General features: G+C 62.4%; 1 long non-coding RNA gene across 1 annotated transcript in view; it reads left to right on the top strand.

The window, feature by feature from the left end:
- Window positions 1-7430: 7430 nt before the first annotated feature.
- The window catches only part of LOC121014909 (uncharacterized), a 9678-nt gene continuing 9478 nt past the window's right edge, over window positions 7431-7630 (top strand). The window contains exon 1 of the long non-coding RNA XR_005783504.1: window positions 7431-7588. This is a non-coding gene — a long non-coding RNA (uncharacterized LOC121014909). The remainder of the gene's footprint in view (window positions 7589-7630) is intronic.

Raw genomic sequence — 7630 nt, 5'->3', positions numbered from 1 at the left:
GCTGATGGCTCGGAGCCTGGAGCCTGTTTCCGATTCTGTGTCTCCCTCTCTCTCTGCCCCTCCCCTGCTTGGGCTCTCTCTCTCTCTCTCTCTCTCTCTCTCTCTGTCTCAAAATAAATAAATTTTTTTAAAATCTCAGGAAACATTCAGTCCCCGTAGGTTCAGCTGGAAACTCTGTGAAGACAGAGGTGATCAGGGGACGGCTGGAGAGGCAGGTGAAGGGATGCTTGGCTGCGGCGTCGGTCTTTCTGTGCAATTCCCGGATCCCCTTTCCGTGGCTGGTCCCCACCAAGCTCTTCCCATCAGATGGCGGACGGGAGCGGCGAGCTCCCAATTTCTGGACTGTCTCCTCTAAACTCGCTTCCTTGGTGTCGCGACGGCCACTGGGCCCCGGTGCCACCCCAGACCCCGCCAGGAAGGCGTCGGGCGGAAGTCCAGGCCGGATGTGAGGGTCGGGTGTCTGGGAACTCTGGGAGCCGGGCAGAGTGGGCACCGTCAGCAGTGCCCCCGGCAGCAAGCGTTTGTGTTCCCTGCTCCCCCAAACCTCAGCCTCACTCTTACACTCCGCCCGGGTGTCGGGTGCCATCTACACAGTAGGCGCTGCTGCACAGAAACAGACATCGCCTCCACTTCCAGGCCTGGGTTTCGGTCCTGTGGTACCTGTGGTCTGCAGAGCTGTCCCCCTGCGAACCTGCGCGGCACGTGGACCCTCATGCGGTCCCCCCACCCCGGACTTGGGGGGCGGGGGGCTGCGATGGCAGAGTGAGATGGAAAGTTCCAGATGGGCGGAGGCCGTTCTGCTGTAAGGGTCCCACCACGGGGAAGGCAACAGCTGTGCATCGCGTCTAGGGGCCCTAACCCCACCCTGCGCCCTGCGTGCGGGGAGATGCGGTCGCGCACATTCCTGCCCCGGCAGACGTGACCTGACATGTGGCAGGTGGAGGAACCCGCCCGTGCGCGGCGCGCCAGCCAGCCCTGGACACCCCAGCGCCCCGTCCAAGATGGGCTCTGCTCCACCTGAACCCTGGCCCACAAAAGCGCTAAAACAATGGCTGTTTCATGCCGCTCGGTTTTGCAGGTGGATGTTATGTAACAATAGGTAACGGCAGCAAGTCTGGCGGTAGAGATAAGTACAAACTAGTCCGTGGCAAATGTAACAGGTGATCTCGCTAATCATGCAGAAGAGCAGAAGAGGATCCTCTGGGCACGTAAAGTGGAGGTGCCCCTAGTCAGAGAGATCAGGGAAGCCTTCCTGAAAGAAGGGATGTTTGAGATGAATCTGAAACCGGCAAAGAGGGACGTAAGGGGAGAAAACAGCAGGTGCAAAGACCCTGCAATCGGAGACGCCATCGGGTTGGAAAGGTCCTCCCGGTGCAGGAGCTGGGGGCTCAGAGTAACAGCACACCAACGCTCTGGGTCACATCTTAGCAGCCAGTGGGGCCTCTCAAGACAGAAGGAACCGAGACGCACAGCCACCCTCCCGGCAGGGCCCTCGGTACATCTCACCCGGGGCCTGTGTCGGCGATTCCTCGTAAAGAAGTGCACGTAAAAATGGAGGCCAAGTGCTTCTTCTTGGGAAGCGCCCCTGCAGCAGCCCCGCCTGCCACTGAACAGACACCGTCCTGCAGCGTCCCCAGAGGACCCCGTGCTGGGACAGCTACCCTCCCCCCGGGGGCGCCTACCTGCAAGCTGGAGGCTTCCAGAACCGCAAGCAGGTGGGCTCCCTCCCAGGTCCAATTTCAATCTGGCTCTGCCGGTGTCATCGGGGTCCCTTCAGAGGGGATCGTCTTACGCGGTGACAGTGTCAGGATGTAAGGAAGGCTCGCGCCCCGGAACCTTCTGCCGCCCAGCCTGGAGTCCCCTTATCTGGTGTGAGTGTTGGCAGGTCTGAGACAGAGCCCCCTGGGCTCAGAGGCAGCATGTGAGGCTTGGGTTTCCCTCCAGCTGCGTCCACTTACGCCCAGCCGCAGCGGGTGCACCACACCTACGTCACGGGACCCTCGTGAGGGTTCAACGAGACAGTGCCTGAAAAAGACGCCGGAAGGTGTCTCCCTCGCTCAGGGGCAGCTCCGGGGAGACGCCAGACCAGTCACGGACCCCGGAAAGGGTGGCGGCCGGGGTGGAGCCGGGACGGCCGGGAGCCAGCGGCCAGCACGGCCAGACCGGCCCAGGGCACGTGGTGCTGACCTGCTCCGCCCAGACGTGCTTTTGGGAGGCGCTTCTGGTGTCCTGGCCTCCCCGTCCAGCCTTTAAAGGGGAAGCTGGCCACAACGGAGACTGCCTGGCTGGCCCGGGGGCTTGAGGGCTACCCCTACCCATAGTTCAAGAGCCTAGGGTGGCATCTCCATGGGGGACCCCCACGAGCAGGGCCCGGGGCCCGGGGGGCATCTTTGAACCTCTGATTGAGCCCTGATTCTGATTTTTGGCTCCTCCCTAAAGCAGCGTGTGTGTGTTATAGAGGGTGTTTTGGTACCCTCCTCTCAGAGGATGGCCCACGCTCCCGGCTCCAGGTGCCCCGGCGGCCGCTTAGCCCTCGAGCCAGGCCTTCTGGAAATAGCCCAGGAATGTGCATCTCAGGGAGCCCTCCCCTGGATTCGAGCGGATCTTCGGCCAGAGCTCCTCACCTGGAATCGGCTTTTCGCCTTCAACTTCACTCCACGGCAGCAGCCTCCCGTCTGGGGCCAGGAGATCTGAGTGGTCCGAGCAGAAAGGTCCGCCCGCTCTTCGAGAACCCAGAGCACTCAGCCAGCCAAGTGCTCCCTGCAATCCCTCCTCTGGGATTACTGTTAAGTCAGGGTGCATGCAACCATCCGGGCCTCAGCAGAGGCTCGCGCAGGCCTGGCCAGCAGCCAGGGGGGTACTCGGCCCCCCTCCGTCCACCGCCCAGGGCCGCTGGGGAGGCGGGACGCCCGGAACCTGTCTCCCTGGGGAAGGCGGCGGTCAGCCTACGTAAGCCACACGCCCTTCAGAGCCGGCCCCCGCCTCGGCATGCGGACCTGTGGTGTGGGCGGTTTCGTACACTCTTCCTCCAGTTTATTCTCGGGGATCGGCCCCTGGCGCTGCTCAGACACCTTGCTGTGTGGACTCAGGTCAGCAAGCACCTTCTTGTTGCCCAATGGGAAGGAAGGACTGTCCGGCCTGAGGGCTGCTGAGATGGCCGAAAGGCACAGATGGACACCGTGTGGCCACCTGGGTCCTATCTCCCACCTGGCATCTCCCTCTGCTCACTCAAGGAGGGGCTCCAAGGTGGGGTCGTGGGTAATACCTGGGTAATACCTACCACTGTCCAGGACTGGACAAGGCTCCTGGGGCCTGCTGTCCCCTTCCTGGCTCCCCGACTGGCTCTTCCAGAACCATCTCACACATAAACCACTCACACTCAAATGTCAACCCTAGCTCTTCTTAGGGAGAGGCCCCAGCCCAAGTCCTGAGAGAGATTTCGGCTCCCTGGCACCCCCAGGGCTGGCTGGCAGGCAGGCCAGCAGCAGGACCGGGGCCCTACAGCCGGGTTGGGCACACGACCGGCACACGGGCTGAGGCTGGGGAAGACCCCGGGGCCTTGCTGAGTGGGACTGGCACCCTAGAAACCCCAAGCGTGTCCCTGACCTTTTGGTCAAAGGTGGTGCCCTCTCTGTGACACAGATCAAGGGGCAGCCGTGCAGGGAGGGGTGGGCAGGCATGCCAGCCCCTGGAGGCCGGCTGACTGACGGGAGAGGTGTGCTCCTGTCTCTTACCTGGGGCAGGTACCCTGAGTCCGTCCCTCCTGGGAGGCAGGGACACCAGTCCTACATGTCCCCGTCTCAGGGTCGCCCCCCTCAGGACCAGCTCGGACCTGGACTCCGCCTCCCAAGTTAGGTCAGAGGACCTTTCCAGCTCCGTGTGGGAGGGTGAGTCATTCCTTCCTCCATGGCAGGGAGGGACAAACCTACCAAATCCTCCCAACCACTGACTCAGTGCTCCGAAAAGCCATTTTTGGAGCCTCACTGAGGGCTCGGTGCCAGTGAATCAGAAGTTCCACTATGGAAATAGAAATTGCAGAAGCACTATTTCCCAGCAGGCAGAGCAGGAAGGGAAGGTGCCTACATGCACAGACGAGGCCGCCCACACAGGCCCTGCCAGCCTGAGGCCCCTCTGAGAGAGGGTCAGGTCCTGCCCCACACCTGGAGCCCAGTCAGCAAAGGAGCATCTCATCCAGACAGGACCTGGGTCTGTAATGGGGGGTCTGCACGGGGGCAGGACCCAGGTCAGTATTAGGGAGTCTACATGGGGACAGGACCCAAGTCAGTAAAAGGGGGTCTACATGGGGACAGGACCCAGGTCAGTAAAAGGGTGTCTACATGGGGACAGGACCCAGGTCACTATTAGGGGGTCTACACGGGGGCAGGACCCAGGTCAGTAAAAGGGTGTCTACATGGGGACAGGACCCAGGTCACTATTAGGGGGTCTACACGGGGGCAGGACCCAGGTCAGTGATGGGGGTTCTGCACGTGACAGGACCCAGATCTAAACTAGGCCTGAGCCTGCTTTGAGCGGTGTCTGTACCCCAGGTGAGGAAACACATTGCTTCCCAACAACAAAATCCAGCCTGAGGCCGGATCACCCCTGGGGGTCAGGGCCTGCATCCTGGGCAGCCAGCTGGTGGGGGTGGCTTGTCTGCGTCTCACACGGCAGTTCTTCACTGACCCAGGGATGCCCTGGCTTAGAGACGTGCTCTGCCCCCATGTAAGGCCCTATTCCCCCAAAATGTTACTGAAGTGTGGACAGGTTCCGAGGCGGGAACCCCCCCTCAGGACAGGCATGGGACGGCATGTGAACAGGCGGAGGGTCCTGAATGGGTGGCTGCTGACCCAAGGACCATCTCTGGAGAAAAGCTGGGGCTCCCTCAGGTGGCCCTAGAAGCACACACCTCCCCGGGAAAAGCCGCAGCGCCGAGGGGACTGCAGATGGCCTCCGCGTCTCTTCCCGCAGAGGGTGACCCCGATCGGGTTTAACTGCAGTACACGCTGCGAACCCCGCAGACGTGCCTGGCGCCCCACATGACCCTGTCTGATGCCCCGGTTTGCTCTGAGAAGCTGACAGAAGGAAGCCTCAGCCACTCGGAGAGCCCACCTGCCACTGCCAGGCCCCCATCACGGGCGTGGGCGTAGGCGTGGGCGCCAGGGCTGGGTGGGCACCCCTGTCCTGTAGACCATTCTGGAACATTCCACCTGAGATCCCCGGTGTCTCGCTGGCCTGTTTCTCACCCCCTCCAGCTAGTGGCAGGTGCCAGCCTCCCTTTCTGGCCAGCTGCTGCACTGTGGGAGGTGTCTGGGGCTGAGCAGGCAGAGAGCATCTACTGCCAAGGACAAAGTCCGGGGTCAGGATCCGGTTGCATGGGCTTCAGGTGCCCCCAGAAGTCACACCTCGACCGGGAAGAACGCAGGTGATGGTCGCAGTGGCCACGTCCTGCTGGGTAACAAACAGCCCTTCACTCAGCAGCTCCTCAGCACAGCCTCTGTGGTGTCTGTGTCTGGGCGTGGCTCAGCCAGGAGCTCTGACCCGGGGGCTGCTGGCCTCTCAGAGGCCTCCCCGCAGGCAGCGTGGAGGGCCCTTGGTGACCTCATCTTGGAAATGATATCCCCGCTCTCTGCTGCATCTATTTCCTACTCGGGAAGAAGAGCCGCCAGGCCCAGCCCACACCAGGTGGGAGGCCACAGGATCCCCCCAGGGGCTGCCAGCCACAGCCTGACTTACACCGACAGACCCGCCCTTCGCCTCTGGCCCCGTGCGCGCTTGTCGGGACGTCCAGGGGCCTCACTTCCCCATTCCGGAGAGGAGGAGGAAGGCCAGGTGAGTCGCCAGGGATGCAGCGGGGCTTGCCAAAACCTTCTGCTGCAGACGGGTGTGCAGAGCCTGGACAGGAGGATGGGCTGACTGGGCTCAGTGTAGCCAGGGTGTGGCTCACACCGGGCGTGGCGGGTGGTATGGACAGGAGTCCCTGTGAGTCGGGCAGGGGGCCCAGCTCCCTGTCATACCAGGAGCAAGACTGTGGGCCCTGGCTACGGGGCGGCGGTGGGTCCCTGGCTGGGGTCTCGAGAGGGCTCACTTCCCTTCCGTGGGCTGTGGCCTGTCATACCTGTGCTGGTCCAGTCTCAGGGCTCTCGGGGGACGTGGAAACCACTCATGCCACTTAGGCAGAATCTGTAAGCTCGCAGGAGCATCTCATCAACGCAAGGGTAGGGGTACCGCCAGGTCTCACAAGGGGCTAGACCAAGACGGACCATCCGGAACCCAGGCCAGACCCTTGCCCGGCCTTTCCCAGGTCTCTCTGTTTCTTCTGTCTCCCTGCCTCTCCTTGTCCCTCTGCCTCAGGTGACACATAACCAGAGGTGGCCACTGGGGCACAGCTGGAGAGGTGGGAAGGACAGGTAATTCTCAGAGAAGAAGGGGTGTGTTTGGTGGGCTCTCGGCATTGGTCCCTGTGTGGATCTGGGGGATGACAGACCCTTGGGGACTGGCTGAGCCCGATGGCACATGGGGCACAGAGGGTGGTCGGGCTCACGACTGGGTGGTCCTGGAGGGCCAGGTCAGCCCCTCGTGGTTCTGAGCTCCCAGAACCAAGGCAAGGGAGCCTTGCTCTCACCGCACACAGGGTCCTCCTAGGTCCTGGTCTTAACATTTTCATGCATGATTTCCTTTCAAAACACCCAGCGGGTAGGTTTTACTTCTTCCATTTATCATGAGTTAACAGAGGCTCAGAGAGGTTAGGTGACATGCCCAAGGTCACACCGCTTTTAAATGACAAAGCAGAACTGGAACTTGCATCACCGGGGCTCCCCAGGCGGGCGGGAGCGGGACAACACACCCGTGCCCCCAGGGCCGGCCAATGCCCTCGGGCTTCTCCCTAAGGAGGTGGGCTGGTGCTCAACCCTGGAGCTTCGCTGTCCCTGTGTCGGAAAGGACTCGGCTCCGGTGGTCCACTCAGGGGTGCGCGGGGAGCCCCTGGGAGCCGGGCGGTCCTGGCGGGCAGCCGCCCCTCTGCGCCCCGGCGCCTCCGGTGCGTCTGCAGCAACATGGGGCATCCATCGGTAAGCTTTGATATCCATCATCTCTTGAAATGGCAATATTTTGGATGTGTTGAGTAAATGAGCTATATTAAAATTAACTCAGCCTTCCTCTTTGGTGTACTTTTATAACGTGACTACTAGTAAATTTAAAATTACTTGTGCGCCTCGCATTCCGTTTCCAGCGGCAGCGCTGCCTCCGCAGACCGCGATCCTCCCGCAGGAGGGCGCTGCCGGCGGAGGACTCGCCTCCACGCCAGTGTGGACGCTTCCGCAGGAAGCGGTTGGGGGGTGGGGGCTGCTCTCCCCGCCCCTCGCCCCTCCCTTGCATAACTGCCCCCCACCCAGGGGGCAGCAGCCACGCCCGCCCCCCCCTCCCCCGCCCCGGGGGCAGATCCAGGTCTCCGGAATCACGGAATGTGTCCTCGACGCCGAGAGGCGCTTAGAGATGCGGGAGCCACGCGCGTCTGTGCAGGAACGCTGGCGGGCGAGGAGCACCTGCCGCCGCACCTCTGACCCCGGCCGGCAGAGCCCCGCCTGCAGGGGTGCGCGTCACCGGGACACGGCGCCTCCCAGGCCAGGGGCGG

The sequence above is a fragment of the Herpailurus yagouaroundi genome, unplaced genomic scaffold, assembly GCF_014898765.1.
Source record: "Herpailurus yagouaroundi ecotype Mexico unplaced genomic scaffold, PumYag 203, whole genome shotgun sequence".
Classification (NCBI taxonomy): domain Eukaryota; kingdom Metazoa; phylum Chordata; class Mammalia; order Carnivora; family Felidae; genus Herpailurus; species Herpailurus yagouaroundi.
Note: the sequence above shows the minus strand (reverse complement) of the source record. Positions and strands in the feature narration are given on the sequence as shown.